General features: G+C 55.0%; 1 pseudogene; it reads left to right on the top strand.

Moving 5' to 3' along the window:
• Positions 1 to 3,864: 3,864 nt before the first annotated feature.
• LOC148184941 (endogenous retrovirus group K member 5 Gag polyprotein-like) lies at positions 3,865 to 5,459 on the top strand (annotated as a pseudogene).
• Positions 5,460 to 13,370: the final 7,911 nt, after the last annotated feature.

Genomic DNA, 13,370 nt, shown 5'->3' with positions numbered 1-13,370 from the left:
CATTGGCGCAGCCACGGAGAGACCTGGGGGCGATTACAAAGCGCAGACAGCAAGCCCATATCCTGCCCGCAGCGAATAAACGCCCAAAAGGCGCTTCCGGGCTCTCAGAAACCGTACACACATCTTTAACGTTCTCCGGCACTGCGCATGCGCCCGGGGCGGCAGCGGTGAGGGGAGCGCTCCAGCCCGCGCGGGCCTGGCCGCGCCCCTCTCCAGCCCTTGGGAGGAGGAGCGCAGGAGCCTCCCCGTGTGCCCTGAGCAGATCCCCGTGATGTGCGCTGCACGCCCCGCAGCCCGCCTGCCCTGTGTGTCCTTCCAGCCCCAGCTGCCAGTCAAATTACGCCAGGAATGACGCCACCGTCCTCGGAACCCTTCGCCCCACCCGTGCCGTCTCCTCCTGGTCCGCGCTCGGTAGAGGCGTGTTCCACACCCCGTCCAACCCCTGTACCCCTGCTCCAAGCCTGTTCCTTCCCTCCGTACACAAGCCCGAACTGCGGGGGGAGGGGGGGGGGGGGGGGGCGGCGACGGCGGCGGCGGAGCCAGCGACAGCGGCTTCGGCAGCTGTGCCGCGACAGTAGCGCTGTTACCATGGCAACCGCAGCACGGCCAGGGTTGCTACAGAGGGGCACCCCCCACTCCCCAGGCCCCCCGGCCTTGTCCTGCAGGGCACCATGAGCTCCTTCTCCAGCTGTCGCTGCTTCTCCTGCGACTGCCGTGGCAGCGCTGTGCTCCTTCCAGAGCTCATCACGGGCATGGGCATCGCGAGGAGACAGCTGTGTCCTGGGCTGCAAGGGAGGAGGGAGGAGCAGCTCCTCTCTGGTGGGACCCCATCTGCAGAGCTGCCTCCAGCTCTGAGGTCCCCAGTATCACAAGGATGTGGAGCTGCTGGAGCAAGTCCAGAGCAGATGCTCCAAGGGCTGCTGGAGCCACTCTGCTCTGGAGACAGGCTGGGAGAGACCTGGGGGTGTTCAGCCTGGAGCAGAGAAGGCTCCAGGGACACCTCAGAGCACCTTCCAGCACATAAAGGGGCTCCAACAGAGCTGGAGAGAGACTTTGGACAAGAGTCTGAGTGACAAGACAAGAGGGAATGGCCTCCTGCTGACAGAGGACAGGTTTAAATCGGATATTGGGCAGAAATTCTCCTTTGGGAGGGTGGTGAGGCCCTGGCACAGGTTGTCTAGAGAAGCTGTGGATGCCCCATCCCTGGAAGTGCTCAGGGCCAGACTGGATGGGGTTTGGAGCAACCTGGTCTACTGGAAGGTGTCCCTGCCCATGGCAGGGCGTTCCAGCTGAATGAGGTTTAAAGTCCCTTCCAACCCAGACCCATTTTTGATTCTGTGCCTGCTGTCTTCTCCCCAGGACACAGTGGCAGAGGAACAAGAAGGTTTCTTTCTCCTGTTTCATGCACTGCTGGGAAGAGACAGACAACACAGAGTCTGGGGATGTGGGAGTGACAAGGTCACACCTAGGAGGAAGGAGTGGACGTTCCTGGAGGATTACCTCTCATTCTTCTCCCTAAGCTCCTACATTTCTTTGGGCTCCAGCTGATATTCAGCTTGCTTCTCACCAAGCTCTATCAAGCGATCAATCTGCTGCTGCATTGTGGTGATCTGAACATCTGGGGAAGGGGGCATGAAAGTACCCACTGCCAACTTTTCATGTCACCTGAAGCCCTCACAACAGCATTTCTGCAGAGAAACCCTCTGCAGCAGATCAAAGAGCCAGGCTACCATGAGAGCACCTATGCTGCTCAGCATAGCTCTTGCTTCAGTCATGGCTTTTGTTGCTCAGGATATATAAGGGAATACAAGAAGGAAGAAAGAACCTAGACTCTCACTTGAGGCCTGGCAGGATGGACCATGCATGAACAGAGTTGTGGTGGGGTCAAAACAGAAAGCCAGAGAAACAGGGGGAGATCTCTGCCCCACAGACCCCTCCCTGTGCCCCAGGACATCCAGCTAGTGACTGGCTCTTTTCCATGATGAGCTTGTGAGCATCCGCCTCTTCCCAGTTCTCTCTCTCAAAAGCCAGCTGCTCCTCCAGCTGCCACAGCTGAAACCAGTGGGTCTGCATGATGTGTCCACCATGGCTGAAGAGGGAGTGCTGGGCAGGCTGCAGGCAGACACACTCTGAGCTGGATTATCCTGAGCCAGCTCAGGCCCCGTGCAGCCAGACCCACTCCGCTACCCACTTTGGATGCTGAATGTGAGAAATCAGGCAGGTAGCACAGTGTCTGTGTGAAACTAAGTCACATAACTTTCTCACACTGGCCTGAGAAAGTGTGGCCTGAGAAACTGTGAGGCGGAATTCAAACAGTCCTTAGAGAAGGTAAACAATCTTTGCAGGTTTTGTTTGTTGCCTTGTTGTTTACTTGCAAGAAGCGGTCGAGGGCTGTTGTTCCTAACTGTCCAGTGATGGTGATGTGTTGGTTTGATGACCAATGAAAGTTACCTTTTCGGACCTTCTCAGAACTGTCTATAAAAGAAGATCTGGAAGAATAAAAAGGGCTCTCTCTTTGCAACTAAGTTGAGAGTCGTCACTATCGCCATTCCTAATACAGTGTGACATCTGGCGATCCTGATGTTCATTGCAGCCAAGAGCTGAAGAACAGGAGTCTCCCTCCGCCTTCCCTTGAGAGGTAAGGAGTCTTTCCCTGTGTGCTCCTGGAGAGCTACAGGTCTCAGTCACCCCGGGTAGTGGACCTTGCCAGTAATTGGGTCTGGAACGTCCCTCCTGATAAAGCTAGAGTTTATATATTCCCGGGATAAACTACTTCGTCTGTATATCGCACTCGCCAGCTGCTGGGATAAAGGCTTCCTACAATGGGGAACCAAAGTTCCACTGAGAAACAAATCATTCTCTCTGTGTGGAAGGATGTATTGTCACACTTGGGACTCACTATATCAAGAGATTCCATGCATGCTTTATTTCAGTGGGCAAAAGCCCAGGGCTTTATAGTAACCACCGACAATGCCTTTAGTCCAGATGCTTGGCACCGCCAGATGCGGTGGGGGAGCGCTTATGGTTCGAGATAACTGATGGAGGTACCAGCGTGTGTGTGGCCTGGAAGCCACCTGGGGCACACTCTCTAAAGCGTTACAGCGCTGTCCATTTCAGGAGGGCGACGGGGGGATGGAGGATTCGGATGCCGAGGCTGCCTTTCCTATGCACACTGAGAGGATGGAGGGTGGCAGGGCTGCGGACGCCACAAGCGGCGTTCCCTCGGCTCTGCCCAGACCTTTGAGGGACATGGGAATTGAGCGAACGAACTATTGGTCACCACAAGATTACGTCCCTGCAAAGTGTCCCTCTCCTTGGGACTTTGCAATGGCAAGGTATCCGTCACCATCGCGGAACAGTTTGCGAGGGCTCCGTCAACACAGGAGAACATCCACCTCCTTTTGCGCTCCCCGTGGCGCTGTTCTCAGTAATGCAGGCGGCCGCAGGAGAACCTTTGCTGCAAATACCTCCCTTCGCCCCCTCCCCACGCTTCCTGCGCCTCTTTCTCCTGCATCGCAAGCAACAGTACAGCAGTCCCCGCAGCAGACCGCCGGCACTGTGGGAGGGGTCGTTCCCTCGGCCCCCCCACTTCCATCTGTGGGGCCCATGCATGTGTCAGCATTGCCAGGGCAATTGTTTCTTCAGACCGCTGCCCCCTAAGCGCCTCCGCTTCCAGCTATGGGGCCCATGTCTGGGCCCGCACTGCCCCCAGATGCTCTGCCACCGTGCCTCCTGTCATTCCGGACCAACCACCCGCGATGCCCATGGCTGTGACCTCCACTGCCTCCGCATCTCTGGCCGGCCCACCCTCCTCCGCTCCCCGCGCATCATCTCCCGCATCGCTGCTGCTGCTCCGGGACACGGATGGTGATGCAGCTGATGACCAACACTCCTCCCCACAGCGGGGAGGCAGTCTGGCAGCTAGTGCCGAAAACACCGAGCTGCGAGATCGTCCCAGAGCTATCTCTGGACATTGCCACCGTGTCAGGTGACCGTGAGTCTGGAGCAGCCAGGACGCTTTTGGGAAGCGGAAAAAAGCAAGCTTTGGAAATGGTAGATTGAGATTTATTAGATGGGAAAGCCCGGAAATGAAATTATTAATGACATGGTGCTGGAGGGAGGGAAACTGAGGGAGGACCAGAAGCTGCTTCAGGCTCTGATGAAGAGATGCAGACAGATCAGGAAGTCAGTGGGGCACCAACCCCACTCCAAACCTTCCCTTCCCCAAGGCTGCCCAGAACATGGGACAGGCTGACAGGAATGACATCATAGCATGGAGAGTTGTACAGGATATACAAATTAAGGTGGCAAAGTATGGACTCGGCTCTTGAGAAGTCCTAAAGATTATCAGGGTGTTAAATACTGCTTCATTTGATATTAATCATCTGGCCCAAGTGTTATTCCAGCCTGTACAATTTAAAGTCTTTGGAGACAATTGGAGGCAGAGGGCTCAAAGAGCTGCAGAAGAGAACATGCACTTGCCTCTGCATGATCTCAGGCATGCTGTTGGTGTAGATGTTCTTATGGGAACAGGTGATTGATAGTTTTAATCCTGATCTTCAGGCCTGTTGGGACCCTCGAGATCTCAATCAGGGACAAAAAACAGGCATTGGAGCACTGCTAAGGACCACAGAAACAGATGCTCCTAGTCCACGATATGTGAAAATCACTCAAGGATTAAAGGAAACATTTTCGCTATTTGTTGAGAAAATAGCAGCAGCCTTGGAGAAACAGGTTGAGGATGATAACCTGAGACACATTCTATATAAACAATTAGCAAAGATAATGCCAATGAAGATTGCAGAAATATCATAGAGGCTCTTCCATGGAACCCTTAGATAACAGATATGGTCCAAGCATGTGCTAAAGTAGGTTCTGTAGAGCACAAGGTGTCTGCTTTGGCTGCTGCTATAGACCCAAACAGGCAGGCCATTGGGGTGGATCACAGAAGCAAACAGATGCTCAGGGTAAGGAACAAAAGGTAAAGCAGAAGAAAAAAGGAAAAGGTAGTTTCCTGTGTGCTAGATGTAAAAAGCCAGGTCATTTTGCAAACCAATGTAAATCTAGATACCATGCCAATGGTCAGCTTTTGACACATTCGGGAAACGTGAGCAGGAGCGCACAGGGGAACTGTGCTCTGACACAAATGGGCACAGCACCAGTACAGGCCTACTCAGCCAGCTTAGGGGCAGCACCCAGGGAGCTGGATTTACACACCACAGCAACAGTCACACTAGATTCTAGCTGTTTATATAAGGTTCTCTTATGTATGTGTATATAAGGTTCTCCTTATGTGTATGAGGATGCATTTGGTCCTTTGGGTCAAGGATTAAGTGCACTGCTTGTGGGAAGATCTAGTGCAACCCTACAAGCGGTATTTGTGCATCCAGGAGTCAGTGATGCTAACTTTACAGGCCAAATTATGCCATGGTTTCCACGCCCACCCCCCCCCCGTTACCATCTCTGAAAAGACTCACGTTGTTCAACTTGTGCCTTTTAAGTCATGTGTTCCTAGGAGTGCTGAGCAGAGTCATGGAGATGGCAGCTTTGGATCTACCGGTCTGCTGGACTGCATGCATTTCCAGTTAGCAACCACAGATGATGTGTACCCTGATTCTACTGAATGCCAGCTCACCTCAGATCCAGCTTCGAGGCCTCATTGACACAGGTGCAGACGTGACGATTATCTCCTTTTCTGCATGGCCTCCAACACGGCCTTTGGCTTCCGTAGATTCGGCCATTGAGGGTCTGGGAGGTGCAACGAAGATCTCTGTGAGTCAACGGTCCACGCTGATTAAAAACACAGAGGGACAAACAGCTACAGTTCAGCCTCATGTCACTGCAGCTCCACTTAACCTCTGGGGCTGGATATTTTGGCAGCATGGGGGGTACAGATTGGGACTTATTTTTGATGGGGGCCACTGTGTTGAAGGGCGCACAGTACCCTACTCTGCCTTTAAGGTGGCTGGTGACCAAACCCATCTGGGAAAACCAGTGGCCCCTGGCAAAAGAGAAGTTGGTCGCCCTTCGTGAACTGGCCCAGGAACAACTGCAACAGGGACATATTGAACCTTCTACCAGTCCCTGGAACACTCCTGTTTTTGTAATTAGGAAAAAAATCTGGATAATGAGATTGTTACAGGATCTCCAAAAAATCAATGCAGTAATGGAAAGCATGGGGGCACTGCAGTCTGGTATGCTCTCACCTACCGTGCTTCCTATGGGGTGGACAATTTTGATCATTGATTTGAAGGAGCGTTTTTTTTACAATTCCTTTGCATTCCAATGTAACACTGAATTTGGTCACTGATTCTGCTTATGTAGCAGACTTGGCCAAACATTTGGGTTGTTCACTTCTGAAAGAAGTTGATAATGAAAACTTATTTCAGTTGTTGAGATCTTTGTGGTGTGCAATCCAGGCCCGACTTCACCTATATTACATCCTGCACATTCGTAGTCACACTAACTTATCAGGTTTCATAACAGAAGGTAATGCCAGGGCTGATAGTTTAGCTAACCCAGTGTGGGTAGCACCTCAGCCTGACAAAATTGCACAGGCCATAGTGTTGCATAGTGTTTTTTCATCAAAACTGCACATACCCTGCAAAAGCAATTTCAATTAACACCAACTGAGGCTCGTGACATTGTCAGTTCTTGTACTCACTGTCATGGACACTGCCGTGCTGGACAAGAAATGTTAGTGACATTTGGAGGCAGGAGGGAGGGAAGGCACAGCAGGAGAATGAGGAGCCTGAGCAGCAGTTTTCCACTGACCCCTTGTCAGGATCCTAACTTGTGGGAGTGGACCTGCCATCCTCCCTTGGTGGGTGCAGAGGCCTGGTGCTGGGTGCAAGTCACGTCAACCAGGTCTGACTAAATATACCTGTGGTGCAGGCAGCTCCTTCCTCCCCACCCACTGCAGGCAGATCCCTGCTACAGGCATGCTCTCCTTACCCTGCCCAGGAGGTAATTAGCACACACAGGCTGCCAGCAAGCCTCCCACCAGAAGGGTTTGAAAGCAATGCATGGCAGCCTCACACCCTCTCAATTTGTTTTGCCAGTTCCTTAATCACCAGGCTTCATCCCACCTCTGATGCCCATTATGGCTGTAGATTTTAGTTGTCCCTTGCTCCCAGGCAACAAACACAATTCCCAAAGGAGGCATTCCTCCCACCCCTGCCCAGCCACCTCAGGTGCCAGGACAGAGCACACAGCACTCCATCCTGACCACACTATACTCAGCAGCAGCCTGACATCCCCAGGCAACAGAAGCACTTCATGAGGCAGAAACTGTCATTCTTTACACTGCTTTCCAGACACAAGGCTTCCTCAGGATCCCAAGGCTGCCACTCAGGATGACTTGCTGGGCTGTTCCATCAACAGAAATGAATAAGCTCCTGTGCAGCTGCAGGAACCCCTGTGCCACTGACAGCAGAACTCGGATCTTTTCTTCAATCTCAGGAGCAAACCCAGATGTTAAGTGCTAGATGTGATAACAAGTCTCAAATGACAGGAACTCTGACCAAAACATTCCCTGCTCTGCAGGACCCAGCAGCTCTGCACAGACCCCAGCTGTGCAGCAGCACAGAGGAGACGGAGACCCCATCATCTCATGTGCCAGAGGAGGAATACCCCAAGACTCCCTCCCTGCCCAAGAAGAGACTCTTATCTCCTGGGGGCTGAGACCATGGCTCCAGGAGGCAGCCCAGACCCAGCTGTGTGGTTTGAAATGTGCACACAGCACCCCATACTCACACTTTGTGTATCATTACAAATTGGGATGGCAAAATAACGATACGAGACTCCAAGCCTTCATCGGAGGGCATGTATCGAAGGTTTATTAGAAACACACTCTTTTTATACAGCACTTTGGTACAATGAATATGATTGGTCATTTAGAACAACACCCCTTGACTCTTATTTCCAAGTAAATAACAAGTTAGAAAAACACCACCTTTTTCTAACAGTTTTTCACCTTCCAAGGATTGTTTGGATTCCTCCTTATGATTTCCCAGGCCAGAGTGAGGAAGTCGTGTACTTGACTTTCCTACAGGCTCAAGCTAGTGCCTGAGGCCTGAAAATCTCTTATTTGACCACTGTCAGTTCCCACATTTATGGATAATTCTGATGAAGACACTACAGTGCTGGAGCTGGGACAGATCATTGAGGGGATCAGGACAAACATTTGTGCTGTTCTTCTAGAAATGGGGTGGCACAGTCAGAAGGCAGAAACTAAGACAACACTGTGCTGTGCCACCCACCACCTCCAGTCCTGGCTGGGGACAGCACAACTGGTCTGGGTGTGAAAATAAATCTACCCCTTCAAACCACCCCTTCCCGGGGAACAGATGAACGTGATCCCCACAGCTCCACATCTGAAGTCTGGCACAGGTGCCATTTATCACCCTGCTGGAGCCCCTCTTCTCTGGAGAGGCTGAGAGACGTGGGTGTGTTCAGCCTGGAGAAAAGAAGCCTCCAGGGAGACCTCAGAGCCCCTGCCAGTGCCTAAAGAGGCTCCAAAAGAGCCGGAGAGAGACTTTGGACAAAGGCCTGGAGGGACAGGACAAGAGGGAATGGCTTCCCACTGACAGAGGGCAGGGTTAGATGGAATATTGGGAAGAAATTATTCCCTGTGAGAGTTGTCCAGGGAATGGCTGCCCCTATCCCTGGAAGTGTTCAAGGCTAGGCTGGATGTGGTTTGGACCAACCTGGTCTAGTGGGAGGTCTCCCTGCCCATGGCAGGGCATTCCAGTTGAATGAGCTTAAAAATCCCTTAGTCCCTTCTAACCCAAACCATTTTATGAGTTTTTGCTTGGACACAGCAGTGCTTTGTGAGACAGATCCAACAGCCCCTTTACACTACAGGTGCTTCAGGCTCAGCTCCATCTCCCAGGCAGTTTCCATGACCAGACCAAGCCGTTCCAGCATTTCTGTTTCCTCAACAGGAAGAGTGAGCAAGGCTTCTTCTGGAAATACCCACCTTCCCAGGAACAGTAGCAACTGGGCTACCCTAAGGCCTGCTCCAGCCACAATCCCTCCTGTGACAAGCCCCAGCATCGTGCCCTGAAGCTGCCAGTGCTGGCAGCAGCATGTCCACCTATGCAGTGAGCTCCAGCAGAGGAGGGGGGACTTACCCAAGCAAGGAAAGCAGCAAATCTTGTACCATGAAGAGACATCATAGCCAGCCTGTCAGGTCACTGCCCAGACCTAAAAACACCAACAAAGGCAGGGGGGCAATAAAAAAGCTAAAGTATAGTAATTATGTTACTAAGTGACTTGCACCCAGCACCAGGCCTTTGTGCCCACCAAGGGAGGATGGTAGGTCCGTTCCACATGTTAGGATCCTGACAAGGGGTCAATGGAAAACCGCTGCTCAGGCTCCTCATTCTCCTGCTGTACCTTCTTCCCTCCCTCCCACCTCCAAATGTCACTAACATTTCTTGCCCGGCAAGGCAGTGGCCAAGCCACTGAAGCGCTGCCAGCTCCCCTTCCCACTGCTGCTAGTCAAAGAACCACCTGCTGGGGGCACAGGGAGCTGGGGCATCACTGCATTGGAGGGGAGCAGGGATGAGCTGCCCTGACTGGATATGGGATCACTGCCAGGTCCCCTTCACACCGATCTTTGTCTCCATGCTGGCTGCCCCAGTGCCACCCTGGGAATCTTCCAGGGGAGGAGACTGCTGGGAACCCAAAAGTCACCCAGATGAGGAGGGGGCTCCTCACCCTGTATTGCACCTGGAGACTCACACCATGACAGACCAGGAGCCTGGTCAGGATCTGCAGCTGCTCAGCACAGCACAAACAACCAGTCATGGTGGTTTTGGGGACTACAGAGCTCCCACTGCCGTCAGCCCAGCTGGGAAGCATGGGATCCTCAGCGGGACAGGTCTTCCCTCTAAATTGACTAAAACCCAGCTCCTTGTCCCATGGCTGGGTCACTCAGCAACTACTGTCCCTCCAGCCGGTGCCACAGCCAGGACCTCTCCCTAAAAATCCACTCAAAGGCACTCGTGCAGCACTGGATGTAGAGCCTCGGAGAAAACCGTGTTCCACCAGCGTCGAGCTGGTTTTTACCAGAACCAGTCTGCAAATACACTGGTGCCTTGTGTGAGATGTGGACGGGCAGGGCTACCGCTCCTGCGGCGGTCACAGCCTGGCTTGTCCCTGGTGACGCTGGCCATTCTGAACACCAGGGACAGAGACAACGCCTCCGTGAGGACGCGCCTTTGGTGATGGCAGGCGGAAAGTGGTTGGGGAGCCCGCCAGCGGCCGTGAGCGCCTTCCAGCCGCGTCCCCGAAGAGAGCAGCTGCAGGGGAGCGGTGGGCACCGGGGAACGAGCCCCGGAGGTGGCGGCGTCCGCGGCGGCATTGTCCTTCCCCGAGCCCCGGAGGTGGCGGCGTCCGCGGCGGCATTGTCCTTCCCCGCTTTCCCCTGCTCGCTCCGGTCACAGCACAGCGTTACGCAAGCCCCGCGCTCCGGAGCTCCCGACGCGCCACCGTGCCGGGGGGCCGCGCCCGCGGGCCCCGGGCTGTCCCCGGCCAGGGGTCCGGCTGCGGGAAGCAGCCGGGCGGGGTGAGCGACCCCGGAGAGGGGTCGGAGGCGGAGAGCAGCCCCCAACCCGAGCGCCCGGATGTTGGCGAGCCCGACGCGGCCACCCGCGGCCCCGGGGGCTCGCGAGGCGCCGGGCCGGGAGCCGGACGGGGCGGCGGAGCTGGGCGCGCGGAGCTTCTCCGCCCCCGCCTCCCTCCCCCTCCTCCGCGCCCGCCCGGGGAAAACAAAACAAGGAAGAGGCAGAAAAGTCTTTGCTGGGGCCTTACCGGGGCCGCGCGGCCGTCGTCGGCGCGCTGGGGTTAAGCGGCCGTGAGCGCTGGCAAGCCGCGGAGGGCCGGGGAGCCAGCGGCCACGCACAAAAGAAAAGTTGTTGAGCTTCTCTTCGGCGGGGCTGGCAGGCGGCGGTTCCCCTTCCTGGCCCTGGGCCACCCCGCGTCACCGCGCCGGGGCCGCGCTCGTTAAAGGCGCACGGCCCAGAAACCTCCGGCGCCTCGCCATGGAGGGGAGGAATCGTCCGAACCTGGACGCGCTCACTGCCGCCACCCTGCCCAGGTACCGAGTGACGGGGAGCTGGTGAGGCCGGCACAGACCCGCTCCCGGCCCCAGCGCAGCTCAGGAAAAGCCGGGGGCTCGGCAGAGAATGCCCCCAATGTCACGGAAGACTGGAGTCACATCCCAGCTGACCCCTGAAAAACTCCCCCCGACACGCACACACCCCGCGGCCACGGATTCAGCGGGAACCGGACCCTACAGGTCGCCAGCTCGACCAGGGAGGTGCCGGGCGAGGAAGGGACGCAGAGGAACCCTCGAGTAACGCGGCCGCCGAACGCCGCGGACGAAGGCTCCGACTTCGCCAAGTCCCGGGGAACGAAGAACAACACGGCCGAACCACAGCGCTCCGGCCGGGACCGCCCCCCGCCCCCGTCCTTAGGGAAAGGGGACACCGCTGAGCTTGGCTCGGACGGAGGAGGCTGTGCCACAGGCGTGCCCCGCCGGCCCGAGGGTTTCGCCTGTTGCCTGCCTGTGGCACAGCCCCGTTCTGCGGCCCTGAGCCCCCGCCGAGGGAAGCACCGGGGCCCGCCCCGCCTCAGCTCTCCCCCTACCGTGACCGCGGCTCGGAATCGTGTCCGTCCTCAGTGCCTTCGGCGTCACCGGGGCTGTCGGGGCTCCAGCTGCATTGAGTCCCGTAGCAGAGCGAAGCCGGCAGGCTCGGTGCCGCGGCCGCCCTTATTGGAACGGCAGCGCCCGCCCCCCGCTGCCGCGCATGGGGCACGGGCGGGCCGGGGCCGTGAGGCGGGCGGAGCGCGAATGGCGGGTGCGGCACACACGGGGGGCTGCAGGGGGCGCGCTCTGCCCGGCAGCGGGAGCACGGCCCGGGCTCCCGGGAAGGCGCAGGGACACACACGGGACCGCGGCGGTGTGTGCGAGTGTGGGTCTCGGGCCCGGGGCTGTGTGAGGCCACATGCAGGGCACGGAGTACTGGAAGCCCACAGTGAGTCACGGGACACGTGAGGGACTCTGGCGGTGTGTCACACGCAGATACCCCACTCTGCCCTGCAATGTGGCCCTACCACACCCCAAACGTGTACTGACCTACTAGTGGGGCCTCATCTCACTTGGGGGATCCTGGCCTTGTCCCCATGGCCACAGCCCTATTTCATCCTGTAGAGGCCCAGAGAAGTTTAGGCATGGACTGGATTGTGGTGGTGCATATCCCTGCCACCGCCCAGGCCCCACCGAGACCTGAGAAATGCTTGTTAAGACTTTGTCCTCAAAAAACAGCACCTGGGCTAAGCCCCTCTTGAGCTTATTGGATATATTCTGTTGCAAGGAACTAACAGATGTTTATCAAGTATCTGATTTTTAATGAACGGACTTGGAAACTGATTTTTCTTGCCTGAGTAGCAACCCAAGTGAAATAGTATTTTTGTTGTTGAACCTTCAACCAACTCAAATTGTGGCCTGGATGGAAAATGACTAAAACCCACTGTCTTGTAACCTTCTAGACAGGAATCCAAAGTGAGACCCTTAGAGCTCTCAATTATAAAGGGCTAATGCATACTGAAGCTCACTCTATAAACCCTATAAACTGCAGTCCAAAGTAAGTCTTACTGAGCATTCTATTCCCAGAACATAATAGAGCTAATGTGTATGTCTCAAACATAGATAATTGGACGGCTGTGGAGTCAAGCAAGGTCTGTTGGTAATAGGCAAGGACTTGATATTAACACGCCATGAGAAAGAACAAGATGTGGCTGAAGAAGGGGGGCAAGGTGAGATAGGGCAGCACTGGAAAAACATCCCTGTAGTTCCTGCTGATAAGCACAAAACAGTACAGCATAAGCACAGGAATGAGTGGCAGGAAGTGGGCACGGACTATAGGGTGGGATTAAGACCACCAATGACCCCTAAACCCCTCTGACCCATTTCCAGGAAGACCTGAAAGAACAGACAGTGCATGATAACTAATTTGCATAGAAAATGAGAAATCCATCTTCAGGATGGGGAAACCTATCCATAGAAAGGTACCCTGCAATTTCCATGCCAAGTGTGTAATTTACTAATAAAACTTTCTGATTATTTGCAAACCCTCTGGCTTTTGACATTCCTTTCTATAACAAGCATTTATGAATCTTACGTGCTTCCTTCCCCTTAAAGGTAGGTCATCATACATTTCCTGTCCCCTTGTCCTCTTGGCCCTGTAGGACATGATCAAAGAGGTGACAAGGGACAGACAGATGTGTGTACCCCGCCCCCAGGGCATGGCTCCTCCATCACGTCCATGCTGTGTCCGACAGAGAACAGTGGAGACAGGCAC

The sequence above is a fragment of the Pseudopodoces humilis genome, chromosome 2, assembly GCF_049639895.1.
Source record: "Pseudopodoces humilis isolate 2021_Gansu_Grassland_sample_001 chromosome 2, ASM4963989v1, whole genome shotgun sequence".
In the NCBI taxonomy this organism is placed as follows: domain Eukaryota; kingdom Metazoa; phylum Chordata; class Aves; order Passeriformes; family Paridae; genus Pseudopodoces; species Pseudopodoces humilis.
Note: the sequence above shows the minus strand (reverse complement) of the source record. Positions and strands in the feature narration are given on the sequence as shown.